This window comes from Trachemys scripta, chromosome 3 (assembly GCF_013100865.1).
Source record: "Trachemys scripta elegans isolate TJP31775 chromosome 3, CAS_Tse_1.0, whole genome shotgun sequence".
NCBI lineage: Eukaryota > Metazoa > Chordata > Testudines > Emydidae > Trachemys > Trachemys scripta.
Window position 1 is genome coordinate 173,358,238 of NC_048300.1, and position 24,242 is coordinate 173,382,479.

Below are 24,242 nucleotides of genomic sequence, written 5' to 3' on the forward strand. Positions count from 1 at the left end.
AACTATCTAGCTCTCAGATAGTTGAGCAGAGCCGCCATTTTCCCGGACATGTTCGGCTTTTTGGCAGTTCCCCCCGGACGGGGGTTTGACTGCCGAAAAGCCGGACATGTCTGGGAAAAAGAGGACGTATGGTAACCTTACTCTGGGCAGTGTTCACTGAATTCATCGATGCCTTTGAGAAGCAGAGGGTGCTGTTGGGGGCTCTCTGCTCTTCTGGTTACCAGATTTTTATCCTATGATCTTCACTTCCACCTCTGTTTTTTTATTTGTTGTCACCAGTGTTCATTTGTGGCCTAGGTCGACTCGTCCTTCCCCTCAGATGAGGGGGAAGCCCTTTAGCTATGTGCGGGCTTAGGCCCACCATCCCCCCCAGGTCCACAATAGACATGCTCGTTCCAATTTCTGCAACAAATTAAATGAGTCCTATGTGAAGTCAGTAGCCTCAATCACTATGCAACCATGATTAATTCCCAGAGCAGATCCAGTATTTGCAGTGAATGAAAGAAGAGTCTTGTGGAAAAAATAATACGTGATCATATAATTAAGAATTGTCTCTCAATGCATATGCAGCAGGGGGCTAAATTCAAGTCACATGAGCAATGTTAATTCTGGCATTTCCTAACTTGAGTGCTTGACTTTGCAACCTTAATAATGATCTTTTAAGAGCATAAGAACAGCCATACTGGGTCAGACCAATGATCCATCTAGCCCAGAATCCTGTCTTCCGACAGTGGCCAATCCCAGATACTTCAGAGGGAATGAAGAGAACATGCAACATTCAGAGCATGTGGTTGCATACCTGACCATCTTAGCTAATAGCTATTGATGGACCTATCGTCCATGAATTTATCTAAGTTCTTTTGTGAACCCTGTTATAGTTTTGGCCTTCACAACATCTCCTCGTGACGAAGTTCACAGGTTGACTGTGCTTTGTCTGAAGAAGCATTCCCTTTTGTTTGTTTAAACCTGCTGCCTATTAATTTCATTGGGTGACCCCGGATTTTTGTATTATGTGAAGGAGTAAATAACATTTCCTTATTCACTTTCTCCACACCATTCATGATTTTTATAGACCTCTATCATATCCCCTCTTAGCTGTTTCTTTTCCAAGCTGAAAAGTCCCAGTCTTTTTAATTTCTCTTCAGATGGAAGCTGTTCCATACCCCTAATTATTTTTATTGCCCTTCTCTGTACCTTTCCCAATTCTAATGTATCTTTTTTGAGAGGGGGTGACCAGAACTGCATGCAGTATTCAAAGTGCAGGAGTTTTTTAAATGATTTCCTATGTTTTTTTAAAACTTAAAAATTGAAAAAACAAACATTTCACCATGGAATATTTAGATCTGCAGCACGGTCCTCGGCCACTTGAGCTAATGGAGTAATGGGTAGCAGTAAAAGACTGTTATTTTCCTGTGTGCCTCTGCATCTAGAGGGGAATGGGGACACACACATTGCCAGTGGGTTTCCCAGCCTTTTGCTACACAGTAAAGGAATGTTGAGACCCAGGAATTGTGGGTTTAATTCCAAGTTCTGCAAGGGAATGTGCTGTAGTGGTTACAGACCTTTTTAACCCTGCTTCCCCAGCCTTTCCCTATCCCTTTCTGCTCCTGTCTTCCCCTCCCTCTGCTCTGTCATGTTCCCATCTCCCTGTTCCTTTTTTCCCTCCATTCCAGCTATTATACTTCTTCTCCCATGCTCTCCTACCCTACTCTGCTTATGCCCATGTCCCATCCCCTCTCCTGATTCTTGCTCCTAACCCCCCCTTCCTGTCTCCCTGTTCCTCACCCCACTACAGTTGAATCTGGTTGCTCTCTTCCACACTGCTTGGGTTCCACCAAGGGGAACACTCAGACAACAGGAGAGACTGGCTCTATGACTTCAGTTCTGGCACCATAACAGTCCCTAGCAGCCAGGAACAATAGCAGATAAATTTCTGCTCAGTCCCTCTTGCCCCAGGATTGAGCCTGCTCAGTTACCATGCGAGGATGGTATGTGCACAGTCTAGTTGACACTTAGAAGTTGTGAGGGGTGGAATATGCTCAGTGTAAAAAGAATCTTCAGAGAATGTAGCTGCCAAGCTCTAACAAATCTCTACTGAGCGTGTGTGAACTGAGATGTTTCAGAGGCTTATAACTTGGCCAAATTTAGGTGGATTTTCACAAGAACAGCAAAAGGTACATCCTCAAAATGAGGGTGACCCCTGTGCCAAATTCAAGGCCCTGCTCTGATGCCTGAGATGCTAGAGCTTCTCAATGAAACGGTTGTAAGACTGTTGTTAACATGTGAAAAAGAGGTATTTGTCCTTAATCTCATTCTGAGAAATGGCTGAACCATTCTAACTGAAATTTGCCAAAAACATTCAGCCTGAGGCAGACACCTTGCATGGAAAATTTCAGCCTTAGTCAGCATAAGTTTAGCAAAATTATAAACAACTGAAAACAGACTCTTATGCTGGAAAGTGTCAGGCAACCTTAAATATAGATGCGCTTCCTGCATCACTTATATCTTATCCAGTTGAGCCACTGCTGCTGAACCCTAGCCAGTGCCTACTTGGGACTTAGGCATGGATGAGAGCTGGTTGCATGAAGCTCACTGGATAAGACTGACATGATGCTGTTAGGCTGAGAGAAAGAACTGGAAGATATGGCAAGGGTTATTTTGATCCTTCATTGGAGGGTTTATGCTAGTCCTTTGTAATCAGAGTTTGCAAGCTGGGGGTATTGTTACATCATATACAGCAGTGATCAAGAAAACTCTCCTCCGTCTCCAACAGGCCTGGGGGATATAATTGTTTCTTTTAGTTGCAAACCTTGCTACTATAATCTATGCTTTTGTCTTCTCAAGACTAAATTTTACCTTAAATCAGCCTGGAAACTGAATGCAGCAGCTCACTTATAAAGCAGTGCATCTTGTTGAGAGCACCAGTTCATCAGAATCTGCACTGGCTACCTATTAGTTTCCTGCTGAATTTAAGGTGTTAGTGTTGTCCTATAAAGCCTGAAATGACTTGTGATCTAGCTACTTGAGTGACCTCTTCCCCATTCCCCGCATCAAATACTGCGATGGCTTAAAGTATAAAAAAGAGGGAGTTGCCAGCAGAGCATTATCTGTTTGGAGCCCTCAGCTTTGTAACCCACACCAGTAACACAAATCTGTGGAAGTTTGGGGCAGATGCAAGACCCACTCTATTTATGCAGGCTTTTGGAGAGGGTAGGGTGTAATGCAGACTGGCATTTGTGGGCAAAGTGAAATACTGTTTTAGTTTGTTATGGTTCTTTTGTTGTTGTTGTTTAGGATTAGGAGAAGCTTCTAGTCTTGTTTCATTATGCTGTATTTTTAATTCATGGCACAGGTGCTAGAGCTTGAGATACCTGCTTTTCTAGATATAGTGTACATTAAAAGGGTTAAATAATAATAAAAAAAAAAAAACAGGTGTCGAACCCTGAGACAAAGGAGAGTTATGGCTGAGAAATCATCTGCTACCACATCAGTCATGTGGTAGTGACAAATGATTACATCAAACCCACTGTGCAATATTGTATCTACTGGTGATGAAGACTACAGAGCAGTTTTAGCTTTGCTAACACTTGCGTAGCTTCTTCATTATTGGAATAAAATGGGTGCTTCTAGGAGAAGGGGCTGCTGTAGGAAACTTGTGCGAGGAAGGTTAGTGTTGCTGCTCATGCATACTGTTTCCTGTAGCTGGGAAGTTGGGTCTCAGGAGTTTGAAAGTGCTGTTGGGGGAGGTGGGCATAGGGGAGAGTGCTGGTACAGCTTGAATGTTGCTTGTGGGTGCTGTTTGTACAGTTCGATTTGTGCTGCTGAGGGAAAGGTTTTGCTGCTGCTGCTGAGTATTGATTGCTGCTGTTTGGGGTGGGTGGAGCCGTGGGGTGATATTGATGACTGTGCTTGTGTACAAAACCCCCAGCCAACCCTGAGTCTAAAGCTCTTTTTTTCCTTTGTCATAACAACAGCAATGTTAAATTCTACTCCTGGATCCCGGGTGAAATACTTATTTGTTGGTTACATTCATCCAGTTCTCCCCATCATGCTTCAATCTTCTGTAGAGCATGCAGCAAAACAGTGGATAAAAGCCCTGGGGAGTAGGGAGCAGAGGGATAAAGTATCCATGTGAGATGTCCACTTCCCCTTCTGGAGTAGCCATCTCTGTCCTCCACATGGCCTGTCTGAACTGTGAGGAACAGAGGACACTGGCTTGGCACAGAGCTCTTTCCCTTTCCACACTGTTGGTGTAAAAAGCACAGGTAAATTAATGCTGTGTTTCAGTACTGTGCTTTGTGAGTCCGAGCAGAGGGGACCCCAAAGCACTAGTGCTGAGTGATGCTGCCACTGCTGGGAGGAGGGCCCTAAGAGAACAGCAGTAAGAGAATTCCTCCTTGAGGATCTGCAGAAACCTTGTTTTGAGCCCTATGAATCTTCACTTCCCCCCACCCCCCAACCTGGCCCCAACAAGAGTGAGTTAAGAATGGGAGAGCATGGAGCCAAACAGCTATACAAAAAACTTGTCTTTAAATGGAATGGAAACATATACCCTAGTAATGGCTTTTTCTAAGCTACATGCAACTTCCTCTGCTCAAAAGATAATAAAAATGCATGAAGGAGCTGAGATGGCAACACTCAGTGAGATTTTCAAGTTATATCTTCCTGTAACTTTCTCAACTGGTGGCAACTATGGGGGCCATGATTTTTGGATAAATGCAACCAATTTTCCCCTTATGGTGATTTGATTATTTTTTCGTTACAAGTTAATTATAGGACTAGCTTTTACCCATGAAAAATTGCCCATGTTGTGGGATTGCACCATTAAGCTCAGTCATTTCTGAACAGTTCACTGTGGAGTGAGGAGATTGTTAGAATCATACAATGCATGTATCACAACAGATATTTTCATTCATAAATTTCCAGCTCATTTGCTACATTGCCAATGGTAATAACAGATAGCAGAAATGAAAGTGCATGAGACATAAATACGAAGTGTGCAGGACAAACAGCCGCACACAATTTGCATGTTTACAGGGGACACAGAAAACAAGACTTATACATGTGTAGATGAGTTGGTACCTGTGAACACTTCATGGGTTGATGGATTAGTAATTTTAGAGGTAGCTCCTCCCCTTCCACCCTTTGCCTCTCCACTTCCTTCTCTTCATGTCTCCTTAACCTCTCTTTGCAGCTACCTTATAAACAGTTTGTTGCCAAATGGTGAGATTGTGACATCAGAGATAACTGTTGCATCAACCACTTAAGGGGCTGTGAAGTTAAAAGTGAGTGGATGATGTGAGGGAGGGGGAAAGGACATGTACACAGACCAACATAGCTAATTGTATGTAAATTTGTGTACTCTTAAAAAACTGTTTTAGAACAACCAACCAAATCCAGGTGGTGGTTTAAAAAAAAAAAAAAAGTTGATTGCAAACAAAATAATCACTTTAAGATACTGGAAGGTTAACGGATATAATTAATATAATTGACAAGGAGCCAAAGTTTGAAGTTGTTATTCTTTAAAGACTGGATTAGGACTTCGGGTTTCATTCAGTGTAATTATGAATCCTATTTATTTATTATTTTGACTTGGTAGGTACTTGTGGGTTAAATAAGGGCTCTGAGTTACAAGAGGTTAAACACATTTAGTGAGCTTATATTACTGAAATACAAAGGCATCTCATTTGATCTATTTCATAATTCCAGTGCACGAATCATCATGGCCTCTCGGTACCATCCCCCACAGGCGGGCTGTACAGTGAAGGCCCATTCTAATTTAAATTGCATCACTTAGTGTGTACAGTAAATGCAGGGAGACCTTCCTCAGATGTGCAGCACAATATTATGTAGAGCTTCCACACAAGAATAAGACCCAGGACTACTAGAATGGGTAATTGGGTCATGGGTTGCCTCCCACTTTGGTGAGGTCAGATTATCTAACATTTTTCCTTGACCTCCCCATTGCATGAAAAGGGGAGAGGGAGAATTACGTTATCGGTTCCCTTCTCCACAGCTGTTCTGCTGCCAGACAAGGAGGTAGAGCTGGGGAGTTACTGAGCTTGCATACAACAGTGGTCCAAAAGAGCAAGGTCCACAGGCTAAATAAATAAAAATCCAGGGCCGCAAAGCTTCCTTTACTTCGTGCTTAATGTTGTTTCAGCGGATAGGAGGTGAGGGAATTAGGCAATAATAGTTTTGGATGGAGAGATGCATGTGTGAAAGGGATCATAGGGTGGGTAAGATGCTTTGTATGTACAGCATGTATTCTGACAGTGCTAAACATACACAGTCCTAAACAATGACACTAGCATAGGTATGGATTGTAGGAGATAATAGGAAGTTTTCCATTCTACTGTGATTTCCATGATTCTATCACAATTGAATACTGGATAAATGCAAACAGGAAATTCAGGGATGTTGTAATTTAATTCTAGAATTTGTTCCACTTCTGTGCCCTTATAGATTTCCTTCCCCTTCAGCTAAAGGACTTCTAATCCTTCTCAAATTATTCCTGATGTGTGTAACTTTTGCAAAACATTGTAGATGTCATTAATACATAACCAGTAGAGCTCCTCTTCTACAGATTGATTTTATCTTTGTAAATTTTAATAAAATTATTTAATGTTATTTGCCTGTATGTGGATCAGTAAGATCTCAGGATATAGAATAAATTTCTACTGAAAATCCACATGAGCCCAGATCTTGCCACCTACATAACAAAAACCCACTCTTGACAACCAAAAAGCTAATCACTAAACACGTTTCAGTAATCATTTTCGCATTTTTGGTAGGTTCTCAGATCCTTTGGTGATGAATGTGATATTAAATACCAAGATCTATTTCAACTTCTGAACAATAACTAAGTCACCTCTTTACACTTACATTCCCACAAAACTGTATAGGCCGGTGAGCATCCCCTGCAGTAAAATGAGAAGTCCTGTCCTTATACATTCAAATTGTTTAATGAAAAGATGAGGTGGCGAATACACATCTTTTGGACTGAATTATTTTACTTATAATTCTGTTATAGCCTGTACAATTATGGGTGCAAAATAAAAACTAGATCGCTCATAGGTGCCAAGTCCAGGAGTGCTCCAGGGCTGGAACACCCATGGAGAAAAGCACCCACTAGCAGCCAAGCTCCCTTCCCTCTCCTCCCCCTCTCTCCCAGCTGTTCCGGAATAGCTGTTCCATGGCATTCAGGAGGTGCTGGGAGGGAGGGGGAGGAGTGGGGACGTAGCATGTTCAAGAGGTGGAGCTGGGGCTTTGGGGGAAGGTGTGGAGTGGGGTGGGGCAGGGCCGGAGGCTGAGCACCCCTGGGGAAAATTAGAAGCTGGTGTCTGTGAGATCGCTAGAAAAGACTGAGAAGAAAATGAGAAAAGGTGAGAGTGAACAAAGGAAAAGCTGCTAACCCAAGGGGTGGTGGAGAGTATTGTTTATGGATAAACTTTATGCATATTCATAATTTTGTATTAGGTGCCTAGAAACTAAGGTCATGGGCACATTACAAATGTCTAATGGCTTGATTCTTGAGGTGCTCAGCACCCCTTACCTCCTATAGATTTAAAGTGGAGTTTAGGCCACTCAGCACCTGGCATAAGGTGCTCAGTACTTCACAGAAGTGGGTTCTAAGATGGATAACAAGGACGTAATGAAAAATTACCTTTCCAAGAGTGTGACCTTCAACTCATAAAAATCAAGGAGGTTTCCTTGCCCAACTATTCATTCAGAGCCCCCACATTGTTATATGATGAGAACCCTCTTTCACTATGTAGCACTAATACAAACAACTGGAAGTGTTTTCCATGCAGTTGTTAATATGCCACATACTCAGCAGTTTCTGTAATCAGTGATGGTGCTAACAGTCCAAGTACTAACTTCTCTCTGACTGGTCACAGCTTGGAGGTACCATAGCACTAGACAAAACCAAGGACTCCAGTATCATCATGAAAAGGAGCACAACGGACTGGTAAAAGGAAATAAACAAGTAGCTGAAATACATGCAATAGAATTCAGGAGTTTGTTAACTCTAAAACAATTTGTATGAACTAGAGAGCAAGAAACAGGACGTTTAGGAAATAAGAGCTGAGTTGCACAGCTAAAGCAGGAGGTTCTTTACACATGACTTAATCTTGTATCTAATAACTGAAAAATGGTAGAATTAGCATCAGGGATGAATTGGGGAAGAGGACACTTGAAAAAAAATGGAGGCTATGTCTACACTAATAAAAGAGGTCTTTTTAACACATTTGATAACATGCTAAAATCCTAGTTTAGACAAGACACTTGTAGTTTTAACATAGGGTCAAGGTAATCCCTAGGGGAAAATTTAGGGTTTACCTCTACCAGCTAACACATGTCTACTACTTGTGCCAATGGTCTAAATGCATTTTTTCCATAGGGAAGATGAGGCCTGAAAGGGCACTATTAGGTCCTTGTAATGGGGTGACACCACCTCACACGAGAACCTCCTTGGCTGGGTTTGTGTCTGCACTCTCTTCTAGGCTGTGCTCTGCCTGTCTACAGTGACCCCTGCTGGCAGTTTTCACCTGCTCAGGCAAGTTTTCTAGCGACTCAGCTCTCCCGCCAAGTCACATGCAGTCTGTATGTGAAACAAACCAAAACACCCCTTCCTGGGTAAAGATTCCAACAGGGGCTATCCTAGTACCCCACGGCTGGAACATCTCTTGTTGCAGCCCTCCCTGGGCTGAGTCCCTTAAACAGTCAGTCCTCAATTAGTCCAATAGGGTCTGTCACCAGAGCCTCCGTTACTAATGTCTATAATCCCTTCCTAGCTACCTTTCCATTTTCTTTTGGCCTTGGTATGGGGCTGTGCCCCCAGGGCTTCCTCCCAGGAGACTCTTGACCTCTGGTGGCTGGTCTCTGACCCCAACACTCCAGCTGAGTGCTGCCTCTGGAAATACCTGCCTCTGGAAATTTCCACTACATGCATCCGAAGAAGTAGGTATTCACCCATGAAAGCTCATGCTCCAATACGTCTGTTAGTCTGTAAGGTGCCACAGGACACCTTGCTGCTTTTATAGATCCAGACTAACACGGCTACCCCTTTGATACTTGACTCCAGCTGAGTCACTCTTCACATTGGTACCTTGCCAGGGGTGTATCAGAGTCCACTAATGCTGACTTTCTTTAGGGTCTTCGGCCTGTTTCTCTGGGCCTGTTAAACTCCTCTCTTTGGGTTTAGGCCATTCTGCATGTGGGGGGGGGATCCAGGCCCACCCACTTCTCCAGGTCCCAGCCTAGGGACCCTATGAATAGCAGCTGCCTGCTGTGTCCCTTTATCCAGTCATTATTCTGCCACAATTTCCTGGGCCATTTCCCACAGACACCAGCACTTCACCTTCTGCTTCACCCTTGTTGTATGGTTCTTCTATCTTCAGTCACAGCAGCCAGCCAGGAGTTCCTTCTCGCTCCCCTGGTCCCTGCCAGCAAATGCTCTGTCCATGGTCCTGCAGTTCCTTCAGCCCACTAGGAGTTCCGTCACCACTCCTTAGGCTCCAGGCCACAACTGAATGACTCTGGCCCTTCAGCTTCTTTTATGTGAGTCTGCTGGACCTTGACTGACTGCTTCTTGTAGCCTCTCCCTGATTGGCTGCTTCTCCTGGAGCCTCTGTATGCAGCTTGGAGAACTCACCTCCACTGCTCCTTTCTGGGACGGGGTGTGGTAGGACCACACGGCCTACAGCAGGGGGCATCAGGGCCTGTCACAGTCCTACATTTAAACACTTCCTTTAACGTACTCTGGTTACTAGCTGGATCACAGAAACCTGAATTAGTCAAAATTGTCAAAGCTAATTTTTGGTTCTCATCAATATCTTAACAGGGCTTGTTTCATCAGTGGTTTTATTTCTGTTTTGACACTTCCTGGTTCATCTGCACCATCCAGGTGATATGCTCATGCAGTGCTCTGGTGCCTGCTATATATGCACTCTCTTCAGTAAGGCCTTGTCTTTACTATGAAAAAAGGTGTGTTCTTATCTCAAGTTAGCTAACTAGTATGTAGACGCCAGACCCCTGGGGATCCCGGTGCCCCTCAGGGACCCTGTGCCCTCTGCCATTTGGCATCAAGAACCCTCGGCATAACAGGCATGCACTCATGGCAGCACTGCTGTGTGACACAAGAGGCTTACCCCTTGCAGCAACTATTACAGTTACAGCATTCAGCAGTTTCCTGAATGAGCAGAAAACGGCTCAGGCCCAGCCTCAGACAGCGATAACAGTTTTCATGTCAGGAACTGGTCTGGGCATTTTTGGTTGGGCCTATGAAAAAATGTTTGCTGCCCCACCCCAAATGTAACTGATTCATCTGTCGTGATCATGCTGTTGTGGGTAGGGCTGGACTAAGAATTTTTGGGTGGTGAGTGAACTGATTCTTTGGGATCCATGTCACACTTACCCAACTTATTTTATACAAAAAGCATGGCATTTGTGTGAGAGGTCTTCAAGCTCCTTTCAGCTTCCTGGTGCAAAAGCAAAGGCCTGCTGCTTGGTCCTTTCCTCCATAGCATTAATTTACATGATACACTGGTTTACATTTCCAGGGCTGTCACTGTCAGGAATGTTTTTATGAAAGCTGAGATTCTCTTCCCAAAATCTGGTGATGTTAAAAAAGGATTCCTAGGAGAGCCCCCACAGCTTGTCAGTGTTCCCATTTAGGTTTAGGCACCCTGACAACCTGTTTTCACCCTCCAGATCTATGCCTAGCAAGTTCTGTTTTTTCTCTTACCACACCTCTGGCCCTCCGCAAGTTCTGATTCTCCTGTCTCACTTCACCAGCTCCCCAGAAACATAGGAATGCTCAGGCCATTCTTCCTCTGTCATTGTAGTCTTCAGAGAATGCCTGTTGACAGAGCTTCCCCACTCCTAATAGCAAGATCTTAAGGACCTGCCAGTGGATACCCCAGGGAAGACAAGATAAGACTACTGAATAGTGTCATGCCATGACTTGGTACCAGGTGAAATGGCTGTCCTGCAGAATACCCTGCCATTGAATGAGAGACTAGGCTGGATGGAAGAACCCAGAAGTGGTCTCTGAAACCTCCAGCATGAACATATTCATGGTTGAGAATGTCCTTTTAATAATGATACAGAGCGGTTTCAGTAACTATTGTTATGCTGGAAGATATTAATGCCTGCCATCAACCAGGTTTTTGATCTATAGACAATCCCAGACTTCATTAAAGACAATGGGTGTGCTAACTACCCTTCTTTCAGGTTACTGGACAGACCAATTAAGCCCCTTTATGGAGTGAGATAGCTGGAAACAACTGAAGCTACTGCCCAAGGCAATCAGCCACATGGTGAAGTTAGGGTTGCCGGAATGCCCGGTGTAAAAGGGACCCTGGCGACTCCAGTCAACAGCGGGTGGCAGTGTAGGGACAGCCAGGGGGCTCCACACGCTGCCCCTGCCCCAAGCGCCAGCTCCGCAGCTCCCATATCTTTAAGTGCTGTGTCTTAATGAAAGTGGTGATCCTGAACTGAATCTTACAAGCTGGGGTGTACTCTTCCTTTGGGAACAGTGGATCTAAGAGCTCTGTGAGTGTTCAGTGGAACAAGGTCTGAACATTCCAGAGGCACATTGGTGTATGTCTATTGCTAACCTCTACAGGGAGAGTGAGGCCTGGAAGGCAGTGCTTGTGTTGTCAGAGGCTGATGGTTTCAGGGAGCTGATCCACACAGGCACAGACTTCCTCACATTAAGGGCAGGTGGTAGTGAGGTGCCTCACAACCCAGGGTACCCCTGGGAAGTATCACACCTACTCAACTCCTTTCTCTCCCTCAGACAGGGGGGAGAATTGAACCTGGGTCTCCCACATCCCAGGTGAGTGCTTTAGCCATTGTGATAAAAGATGTCATGTGGGCAGTCATAATAGCACCACATTCCTGCCTCCCTCCATTAGATTTTGAATGGGACGTGATCCTGTAGGCACCCTCTGAGCACACCCACCAGATCAGACCCTGCATGCAAGACAGGCACTCCTCCCACTATCTTCCCCGGATTGTGGATCGCTCTGGGGTTTAGGAGGCAATAGGCATCCAAATGCCTAGAGCGAGACAGCAGTGCACATACTCAGAGGCAGAAACTTAGGTGCCTATGGGAATTTGTACAATAAAAATTTAGACACAAAATGAGTTAGGGGGCAGCCAAATGGGAGTTTTGTGGATCTCAGTGGTGTCTAAAACTGGGACTTATGCACCTTTGTGGATCTGGGCCTTATTCCCACTTTTAGGGCTAAATCAGCAACACAGGAGCAGTGGTTGGTGCAGTTGAGAGGGAGGAAGCTAAACAACATGCCAGCCCCTGTTGGATTCTGGAGCTGGCTGGTAATTTAACTGACTCTGTTAAAAATGACACTTGTATATTTGGTAGCTGAATATTGTGTACTGGTATGAAGCAGATGCAGCCAGTGGTGAGCTGGAGCCAGTTCGCACCGGTTCGTGGGAACCGGTTGTTAAATTTAGAAGCCCTTTTAGAACTGGTTGTCCCACGCGGGACAACTGGTTCTAAAAGGGCTTTTAAATTTAACAACCGGTAAAGCTCCGGCAGCTCACCGCCCCGCCCCCAGCCCCAGCTCACCTCCGCCTCCTCCCCTGAACGCTCCACCCCTCTTCTCCCCCTCCCCTGCTTCCCATGAATCAGCTGTTCGTGCGGGAAGCCTGGGAGGGCTGAGAAGCAAGTGGCGGCTTCGTGCAGGTGAGCTGGGGAAGGGGGGGGGCGAGGAGGGTTCCAGGGAGGCGCTGTGTGGTGGCACGGCATGGCCCAGCGGCTCCGGCCCCGGTCCAGTGGCTCCGGCCCCGGCCGACAGGGCCGGCTCCAGGCACCAGCTTAACAAGCAGGTGCTTGGGGAGGCCAAGGGAGAGGGGCGGCACCTGCAGCAATTCGGGGGCAGCAGGTCCCTCACTCCCTCTAGGAGGGAAGGACCTGCCACTGAACTGCCGCCGCCGATCGTGGCTTTTTTTTCCCAATTGCCGCCGCCGGTCGCGATCACGGCTTTTTTTTTTTTTTTGCTTGGGGCGGCAGAAATGCTGGAGCCGCCCTGCTCCGGCCCAGCGGCTGCGGCCCCGGCCGAGTGGCACAGCTGTAGCACCACCAGCCACCTCCAGGCAGTGCGGTAAAGGAGCAGGGAGCAGGGAGGGGGTGTTGGATAGAGGGCAGGGGAGTTCGGGGTGGTGGTGTGGATAGGGGTCGGGGTGGTCAGAGGGCAGGGAATAGGGCGATTGAATGGGGGCAAGGGTCCCGGGGGGCAGTCAGGAAGGAGCAGGTGTTGGATGGGGTGGTGGGAGGCAGTTAGGGGCAGGGGGTCCAGGGGCAGTCAGGGGACAGAGAGAAGGGGTGGTTGGATGGGGCAGGGGTCCCGAGGGGCCATCAGGAATGAGAGGAGGGGTTGGATGGGGCGGCAGGGGGCAGTCAGGGGAGAGGGAAGGGGGGTGGATGGGGCAGGTGTCCTGGGGGGCCGGGGGCAGACCACGACCCCCTTGTAGGGTGAGGAGGAGGGAACCGGTTGTTAAGATTTTGGCAGCTCATCACTGGATGCAGCTAGACGCGACTTATTGACACCCAGCTGAATACAGGCATGTGGTGCATCACTAGAACCCTGAAGTTGACTCCAACATCATAGCTACCTGTTCTAACATCGCTCTCCCCCTCCAATAGGCCAAACTGCTGCGACCAGGGCTGTCCTTACCCATATGCAAAGTACGCAGCTGTGTAGGGCACCAAATTTCCTGGTGCCCTGCGCAGCTGCGTGCTGCTCCAGCCCCTGCTCCGGCTCTTCCCCAAGGCCCCGCCCCTGCCCCAGCCCCACCTCTTCCCACCCCACCCCAGCCCCCACTCCCCTGAGGACTCCAGAAGCAGTTGGGCCTGCACTCACCGGTAAGTAGAGCAACCCGGCCCCAGCCTGCTCCGCTCCCCTGGTTCCCAGCCATGCCGCTGGTGAGTGCTGGGGGGCGGTTCCCCCCTCCCCCCAAGCCTGGGAGCCAGGGGAGCAGAGCAAGCTGGAGCCAGGTCACTCCACTTCCCGCAGGAAGTGGCCAGCCTACCTCCGCCCCGCCCCCCACGGAGGCCTGGGCCAGCCCCCTTGTGGAGGCCTGGGGCGGGGCCCCACACAGGCCCTCCACAGACGCCTGGGGCCCCACATAGCCCCCCAAAATCTGAGTTAGGGGCCCAGGCTCCCCATACAATGACCTGCCAGGGTAAATCCATAAATACTCAGGAGTGGCTCTGATACTATAGTGATGGGCCTATGCAAGTACCTAGAAAAGATTCATTTTGAATTACTGTGTAGTGCTCCAAACAACCTGGCTTTGGAAAAAGTGCTATAGAGACAGCTACTGTTATTATGGCCAAGCAGAGATCCATCTGGTCAGTTTAGGAACCACACAAACCACACCGATATGTTGCAAAGGGAGCTTCTAAAGCTAAGAAATATGGAGATAGAAAACCACCCTTCCCCGCTGAAGAAAAAATTGAATGAAATAGAAGCCAGGCACTGTTTTGTATCTGGCCTGTTAACAGAAATCAATTTAAGATATAAAACAATCTCTCTGCACTTTATGGCTTGTCTTTATGGCTGAAACTGAATCATTTATGCAGTGTGCCTCATCTGAGTGCCTACTAAAATCACCACAACAATGAATCTAACATATTTTCTCCATCCTTGCCATGAAACAGCCTGGGGATTTTCCTTCTGTCCTTGTTTCTGGACAGTAAATGGGCCCAATTCCATCTGAAGCTTCATCGTTTCAGAGGCTGGTCAGTGATGAGAAGGGCAATAGAAGGAGTTCTCTATAGATCAGATAACTTTTCACTGGACAGGGTGCAAGACTGCATGCAGCTTTGGAGCCAGATCCAGCTATTTGCTTAGATAGGTCAGGGCATACCCTATTTTTCTAATTCTTACAGGTTTTGCACCACATTAGCATGGCAGAAGGGATATCACCCTTCACTTTCATGCCCCAGGCTGCAGGGAAGTTGGTATTCCTGCCCTGCCTGATGTGCTAGGTTGGAATTCAGCAGTACACCGCCCTGCCTTAATGAAAACCATTAGAGTGGCAGTTTGTATGACAGCTAGTTGTTGAACAGTCTCCTTGGTGATATCTTAATACTGGTTTGTGGCTTCCAAGGAACTATATTTTGGTGGCAGCTCAAGGCTGAAGCCACTACAAAGCCAGTGAGTAGGCTTGAATCACAGGAACTGTATCTACCAACATCTCTTCCTCTTCTTATACTCTACTGACTCTTTTTTCTTTGAAAAAACGAGGAGTCCGGTGGCACCTTAAAGACTAACAGATTTATTTGGGCATAAGCTTTTGTAGGTAAAAACCCACTTCTTCAGATGCATGGAGTGAAAATTACAGATATAAATATATATATTGGCACATGAAGAGAAGGGAGTTATCTTACAGGTGGAGAACCAATGTGGAAGGCTAATTCAGTCAGGGAGGATGTGGTCCATTCCCAATAATTGATGAGGTGGTGTCAATACCAAGAGAGGGAAAATTCCTTTTGTAGTGAGCCAGCCACTCGCAGTCCCCATTCAAGCCCAAATTGATAGTGTTAAGTTTGTAAATGAATTGTAGCTCTGCAGTTTCTCTTTGAAGTCTATTTTTGAAGTTTTTTTTGTTGAAGTATGGCTACTTTTAAATCTGTTATTGAATGTTGTCAGGGTTCCCTCCCCACTCTGAACTCTGGGGTACAGATGTGGGGACCTGCATGAAAACCCCCCTAAGCTTATTTCTACCAGCTTAGGTTTAAAACTTCCCCAAGGCACAAATTCCTTCCTTGCCCTTGGTATCACTGCCACCACCAAGTGATTTAAACAAACATTCAGGGAGGGCCACTTGGAGCCCTACCTCCCCCAAAATATCCCCCCAAACTCCCACATCCCCTTTCCTGGGGAGGCTTGAGAATAATATCCTAACCAATTGGTTACAAAGTGAGCACAGATCAAACCCCCTGGGTCTTTAGGACACTGAAAAACAATCAGGTTCTTAAAAGAAGTTTATTTTAAAAAAGCTAAAAGAATTACCTCTGTAAAATCAGGATGGAAGATAACTTTACAGGGTAACAAAAAGATTCAAAACACAGAGGATTTCCCCTCTAGGCAAAACTTTAAAGTTACAAAAACAGGGATAAACCTATTCACAAGCTAAAACAAAAGATAATCTAATGCATTTCCTTGCTATTACTTACTATTTCTGTAATATTAGATGCTTAGTTTAGATATGGCTTAGGGAGATGTATTTTCCCTGCCCTGGTTCTTTGCTGACCCAGAAAGAACAAAGGAACCCAAAACGAAAACCTTCCCCCACAGATTTGAGAGTATCTTCTCCCCTTATTGGTCCTTTTGGTCAGGTGCCAACCAGGTTATCTGAGCTTTTTAACCCTTTACAGGTAAAGGAAGGATTAACCCTTTACAGGGTAAAGAGGGATTTTATGCTACCCTTAGCTGTATGTTTATGACAAATGTCCAGGGAGATTGAAGTGTTCTCCTACTGGCTTTTGTATGTTACCATTCCTGATGTCTGATTTGTGTCCATTTATCGTTTGGGGTTTGGTCAATGTACATGGCAGAGGGGCATTGCTGGCACATGAGGGCATATATCACATTAGTAGATGTGCAGGTGAATGACCCCTGATGGTGTGGCTGGGTCCTATGAGAGTGTCACTAGAGTAGATATGGGGACAGAGAAGGCAACGGGGTTTGTTACAGAGATTGATTCGTGGGTTCTGTGGTGTGTAGTTGCTGGTGAGTATTTGCTTCAGGTTGGGGTGCTCTCTGTAAGTGAGGACTGGCCTGCCTCCCAAAGCCTGTGAGAGTGGAGGATCACCAGAGGGCCATGCCCCCTCCCCCACTTTTTTTTTTACTCTGCCCCCTCCCCCAGTCACTAGACTTAAATGGACAGTAAAAAAGTGGGGGAGGGGGCATGGCCCTCTGGCCCCCCATTCCAGCACCCCTGGCCTGCACCCCAAGCTCTGTGAGCCTGAGTCTTTGCTCAGGCCCCTAAACTGCACTGCTGGCTCTTTTACCAAACTGCTTCAGAGAACACAGATAATTAGCAAAGGCGGCAATCTGAAAATGGAATTAGTCACCAAAGTCATAAAGCAATGAATGTCTAGAGTCTTTGAACATCTCACGCTCCAATGATTACTTATCACCACAGGTGGGGTATGCCATCTGGTATGACAGAGTGGCAATTACTACACAAATGGCCCTGGATTGTTGTGAAAAGTAATGTTAGGTTATATTGGGTACTTGGTATCAGCTTCTTTTGAAAGTTGCCATAGGATCTTTAGGTTTTGTCTGGACAGACACCAGAGGCATGCAAAACCAGCCTTGGTTTAACAGCAAAGTCAAATGCAAAGGCAGTATTGAATAGGCAAGATGAGAATGGACAAGACTTATTGTAGTAAAGAAACCCATAGCAACTCTTTTCAAATGGCATGTGGCTATAATCTGTGGCTTAAAAAAAAATTGTGAGTGATCTTAGTGTAACTAAGAAGTTAAAATCTACTTAAACCAGACACTGCTATTGTATCATATTCCTGACCTGCACATCATATTACAATTGCAGTCCTGGGTGCCTCTGTAGTAGATGCAGCTAATTGTGACAGAGGGCCTGATTCCTCTCTCTCTCTCTCTCTCTCTCACACACACCCTACCTTGCTGGGTGAAAATTTTCAGCAAATAGAAATTTAACTGAAAAGTGCACTTTTCAGGGCTCAAACAATTTGAAAATTCATGTTAATTTTTTTTTAAAGTCAAAATATTTCATGCTGACTTTTTGTTGTGAAATGGGATTTTGTTTTCAAATTTGACCAGTTAAAACACACTCCCACACAACTGAATCAAAATGAAAAACTTGGAAAAAAAAATTCATTCCCAGTTGACCCTAAACTTTTTGGTCAAAATTTTTGTGTGAAAAAAATCTCACTCTCTAATGATGTAGCAATGTCAACAAAACTCCCAGTGTAGATGCAGCTATGTCAACAGAAGAGTGCTTTGTCCATATAGCTAACATTCAAAGAGGCAGTGTTTCTACTTCCTACACCAATAGAAAAACTCCTTCTGTTGGCATAGGCTGACTCTACATTAGGGAGGCCACTTGTCTGGTTTTGAACTGGACAATCCTCTTTTGGGGTTGTTTGCCCCTGTCTGGTACTGGGACAAAACTGGACATGGTTTTGCCCAGTATCAGATGGGTGTGTGTGTCATTTTTTAAGAGTGCATCATCCTGCCCCCACCAGTGTGGCCTGGAACGCAGTGGATTGGCATGCTCTTACCGATGGCACCTCCGGGTGGTGTGACCTCACACTCACCGTGCATGCAGGGTCAGTCTGGCAGGGGGCGGGGTCATGCCAGCAGGTGAGGCCTACTCCATTCCTGGAAGTACCAGAATGTTTGGTATTCCGAGAACATGTGAGTGGCCACCCTGGTCTACACCAGCATAGTTATGCCAACATAGGCTGCCGCTAAAGCAAGCTAGTTCACTTGAATAAGGCCAGTTTCTTTCTGAACGAGAGTATCCACAGGGAGGTTTAATGCCCTTTAACTAATGCATTTAAATTCGCGCCTTTCATTAATATGTCTCAACTCTCCAGGTAGACAAACCAGACTGTGTTACTAAGAACAGAGTGAAACCTCCTAATTTATTTTCACTTGTTACCTATGTCAAATTCAGTCTAAACCATTCATCCAGGAATCCAACAGTAAAAGTTTAGCCACCTAACCCTGATGTGTCAATTTGCTTTTAGAAGGAATATAACATTACTTATATATATATATATATATATATATATATATAATAAAGAGGTTGTTATTTAGGGTGGAGTCTTGTGTGAAGAGTTGAGTAGTGCTTCCTACCTGCTGTGTAATAGGCAATGATGATTTAGCCATTATTTCTTTGTGTAGCTACTATCACCAGTCATTATAACTTAGCATGACAATATGAATATGATGCAGTCTCCATTTGATTATTTCTCTCAATATAGTGCCATTGGTAGGGCTAATGCAGTCACTTCCACAATACCACCTCCACCCAGCCCTTTTCACAATCGTATGGATACAGCATTCTGCAAAAGCTGGCACATCCTATGCATGTCTCTCCTGTACAGATGCTGTTAGAATGTTAGAAACCATATGCTTAGCAATGTTGCAAGAGAACATTCAACATGAAGTGGGCAATTAATACCTCTGCAGTCATAGGACAAAGGAGGGTTATTGGGTTACAGAATGTTGTAGGGAGACGAAAACCATGTCAATGATTTTTAGTATCTAGCAAAGTTATGAATTTAAGCTCACAGGCTTGTTTTTGGAAAGTGTTGTGCAGGTTTCCTTTGAGGATGAGCATTGAGAGGTCAGATATGGAGTAATCATTCTGTGAGGAGTGATTGCCAACGGGTGATATGGTATTTTTGTCTTTTATCATTTTTCTGTGTGAGTTCGTTTAAGAGCATAGTAATTGTGTCATTTCCCCACAAGTTGTTGCTGGGGCATTTGGTGCACTGGATGAGGTACACCACAGGTTGTGATAGGCATGTGTAGGATCCATGGATCTTGAAAGGTGTGTTGTAGGGGATGTTAATCATCTAGCAGTGGAGATATGTCTGCAGATTTTGAATCTGTTGCTTTGGCAGGGTCGGGTGCTGCTTTGAATTGGTGTGTCATGGTCTGTGGGGAGCTTGCTTCTGATGATAAGGGTGGTGAGGTTTGGGGAAAGGGAGGCTGTTTGAAGGCCAGAAGAGGGGATTTCGTGATGTGATCCCCCTGGAGTATGGGCTATAATTGTTTGATGATAACTCTGCATGGGTTCCAGTGTGGGAAGTAGGTGACAACTAGGGTTGTGTGGTTGGAGGGACCCCCTCCATTTTTTACATTATGAGGTTTGACAGTCTCTCAGTCCATGGTGGTATTGCTGTACACGTTGATTTTTGTTGTTGGTTGTGTTAGGTCTTGGGAGAGAGATAACAAGAATTCCACATACCTCTGTAAAATGCCACATTATGCAACCAGACAAAATACCAAATATCTAAACATTTATTTAAAAACTATGTCATTAAGAAATGCCACTCGTACCACAGAATAACAACAAGGTCAGAAATCCAGGTACTTACTAGTCTGGCTTTGATTATCAGACAAAATTATCCATACTTAGAGGGCAAGGGTGTCTGTTCCTGCAACAATCCCTTTAAATTGAAACTGACTAGCATCTCCATTATTATGCATTCTAGGGCCCAAAGCTAGCAATACTTAGCACTTACTATACATCTGCCTTAGCAAAGTGCTGTACAAATATAAATCATTCTGAAGTCTTTTCTTGAGTTTGTCATATTATTTAGTAGAGCTGGTTGGAAGTTTTCTGAGGGAATTTTTTTTTCAAATAGGCAAATGCAGATTGGTCAAAAGCTAAATATTTTGTGGAATTGTGTAGATTTTGCCAAAGTTTTGTCTTAAAAAATGGAAAAGAATGTTTTGATTTGCCATTTTGAAATGTTTTAGTTTAAATTGTTTAAATTGTATGATATAAAAGTTGAAGTTGGAATAAAAAGTTTACATTTTATTGAAACAAAGTGTTTCTATTTACCAGAAATGACTTTTTTCCAATTATATTGTTTTTGTTCCATTTTGACAGAAAATATTTGGAAATTGCTGAATTTCCACTGGAAAAAAAGATCTGATTCCTACCCAGCTCTGCTATTTAGCTTTCATGTTTTACAAGCTGTTGTGCAAATAATAAATTGAAAGTTAAGGAGGATTTCTGTTTGAGGGAAAACGTGGAGAGAGAAATGGGGCATTGGGTAGAAAAATTTGGTGGAGCAAGGCTGAAGGGGGAAAATGGGACAATAGAAAGAATGATGGAGGGAAAAGAAATGGAGAGATTGGAACACACAAGGGAAAATAGGTGCATATGTGGAATGAAGGTGGATTAACCCTGAGGGAACAAAGACACTGGAGAAAAAAAAAACACACCAAAAAACCCCACATCACCAATATTAGAACTGAGCAGACAATCAGCAGAAATTAACTTATTCAATATTACTGTTTTTCTGTTTGCAAATTGTCTGTGAATGGATGGCAAATTTCCCAACTTATTCAATATTCTAATTTGCAGATTTCTTTATTGAATGAATCTTCATCTGCAGATCATTCAAACTGTAAAGATTAGTTCTGTAACTAGTATAGTTTATGTAACATTACAACTATACTATGTCACGAATGTAATGTATTTAACTAAATACATGGTGTGAATTTCACTTTGCACATCTCACTGTAACATTCATAATTCATGCTGTGAGAGCTCCGTGAGTCACCCAAGAAGGAAACACAATCAATAGTATTTATGTTGCTATATTAAGCTTTATAGCAAGCTTAAATTGTGATTTTTTTCTATCAAACATATTATTCAAAACTCGCTTTCGATAAATATTCAAGCATTTGAATGATTTCATGTTAGGTAAGTTCTCTGCACTGATTTTGCTATGTAATTTCTTAGCATGGACCCATCCCTCTCAGCCTTGTGGATTCCCATTGACTACAGTAGCGCTCTGTACTAATGGACCCCATTGCAGGATCAGATCAGCAATGGAATGCTCATGTAAAACAAACATGAATGTATTCAAATCAAGATTTGATTGCAGAGCATTTCCCCAGCTCTAATCACCATACACACAGTGGTTCAAAATCCATCTTAGTATAACTCCCTTGAAGTCATCAAATTTGGCCCACAAGTTCATTCAAATTCTTATTTTATAAATCATTTGCTTTCTTGAATGGTATGAAATTAGGGTTTAATAGTAGTTTGGCTGTTCCCATATAGTAAAAGACATATCAAACATTTTCCTAGTCTTTGACCAGAGAAGGGTTAACACAGTGAATCAGCTTAGATGATAACCCAGGTTCAATAGAGCACTCAGCCTGAGTTAGTGGCCAAACTCTTCCCTTTTCTGGGATTAGACTGTTTTGGTAATTCAGAAAGAATAGCACAGCATAAACCTCAGCCTAAACTTCCTTCCTATTCCCAAGCTTGTCTGTTCTTATGGTTAGCTTTCAAAGTTCCCATTGTCTTTTTTGGCCAAAAGACACTCTTGTTCCTTTGAAATATTGTCTGGAGCTAAATGAACCCACCTGCCAGCATGACTCAGCAATAATCACCCTGAAGCCCATTGTAGGAATTTGGCACCTGAGAGAGAGACTCAGTAGAAGAGCCCTCCAATTCTATACAGGGTGTTAAACAGCCACTCTTGTGTGCACACTTTCCTTGGACCCAATTCTCTATTAATGTTCACCCTCATTTTCAATTCAGGACGTGAATGGATACAGCAATCTTCCCAAACCTCTTGTACAGTTGGTCCTCTGCAGTAAAGAGGTTGCAGCGACCAGTGAAATGGTTCGCATTGTAGAGCTGAGATGCATCACTGGCAGAGATGTGCAGAGTAGTTTGTAGTGTTAAGCGGTAACATGTCAAGCTGTTAATCCTTTACTTCCCTCAGCCTGAAACTCATCAACTATTAATAAAAGGGGATGAATATCCAGAGGAGAACCCACAGGACAGGCTAAAGAGGAAGAAATCTTGTACGATTTTCCTTATGGAAGTTTTTCCTGAATTGTACCCTTTTGTCAATGTACAGAGCAAGTCACGAGGCCAACCTTCAAATCCCCTATATCAACCATGATCTGTATGCATCCTGGAGGAATAATAGAGGCCTGGGTCATCCACATGGAGGCCTCATGCCTCCACACTGATTCTGTGTCCTTGGCACCCCTTCCAATTCCTGGCAGTACGGGTCCAATGCAACTGTCCTCCCAGAGTTGCCTGGGATTCCCAATTCAGGAGGGTGGCATGGGAGGCTCATACAGCTTGTATTAAATTTCTTTTTTGAGAATCTGCACAAAGCCAGTGAGGAACCATGTCCACTTGTGTCTCACTTTGCCCAGTTCACCCACTTTTGCCCCTTCGCCACTCTCAGATCCCTGGACTCTGTGAAGTCTGGGTCAAAGGAAGATAATTGATCCCCTGCTTTTCACCTGGGCAGGATGTGACCTCAGGGTATGCCTCCTCTCCTCACATAGAAAATGGAAACCCAATAATCATATACATATTTAAAAGGCAATAATCTAAGGTCTCTTTGACCCTGCCCTATTTGGCTTTCTGTGATTACCATCCATCATGTGAACGAGGAAATGTGTATTTTAAAAAGATAAAGAGGATTTATGCTGTTAGTTAACAAGTAACTTAATAAATGTTTCAGCAAGTAAAGTGTTTTAACAAGCATTCCCTAGTTTCATGTACTATTCATTTATGATAATGTGATGTAAACAAATACGTATTGTTTGGAGAAAAAAATAAGTTTTTTACACCAAACCAAAACATCTCTGTCAGCCCGAGTCATTACACTCTTCTTTGCTACACCCCTGGTTGCAAGACTGGTGAAACCTCTAAGTGACCTGGCATTTATAGCTTATCAGCAATGGAGGCATGATGAAAAACCCAGGCTTTTGTGGTCATTAAAGATCCTGTGACATTTTTTGCAAGAATTGTGATGTTAACTCCAATGTCCTGGCCAAATTCCAATGCAGTAATAAGATTCTGCTTTCCAAACTAATCCCTGTATTTTCAGCAGAATGTGGGGTGAAATACTAGCCCTACTGAAATCACTAGTACTTTTGCCTTTGTCTTCAGAGGTGCTAGGATTTCACCCATCCTATCCTAAAGCTGTAGTTTTGCTGTGCACTATTAAACAGTTGTATTACAACCCAGATATAGCTGTGTATCATTGGTGGGTGAAGCAATTCCAATACAATGTAATTACTGTACCTACCTTCCTGGGGCAATGTGAGACTTAGGATAGGATTTTCAAAACCACTCAGAAACAGATTCTCAGTTGGTGTAAATTGTCATTGTCTCTTTGACTTCAATAGGCCCATGACTGTTCGCATCAGCTGAGAATCTGCCCCCAAGTGCTGGAATGGGAGTTAAGCCAATGCCGAGTAGGGTTACCATTCGTCCGGATTTACCCGGACATGTCCTCCTTTTTGTGTTAAAAATAGCGTCCGGGGGGGAATTTGTAAATCACTAAAAATGTCCGGGATTTCCCCCCCATGCAGAGCGAGGCGCGGCTGGGAGGGCTGCAGGAAATTCAGCCGCTCGCATGGGGCTCTGCATGGGGGGGAAATCCCGGACATTTTTAGTGATTTACAAATTCCCCCCCGGACGCTATT

The 24,242-nt window shown here is 44.5% G+C and overlaps 1 long non-coding RNA gene across 3 annotated transcripts in view; it reads left to right on the forward strand.

The window, feature by feature from the left end:
• Nucleotides 1-23,240, forward strand: part of LOC117875293 — a 26,180-nt gene extending 2,940 nt beyond the window's left edge. For all 3 annotated transcript variants that reach the window (XR_004645245.1, XR_004645246.1, XR_004645247.1), the window contains one exon: nt 22,514-23,240. This is a non-coding gene — a long non-coding RNA (uncharacterized LOC117875293). The remainder of the gene's footprint in view (nt 1-22,513) is intronic.
• The last annotated feature ends 1,002 nt before the right edge of the window (nt 23,241-24,242 follow it).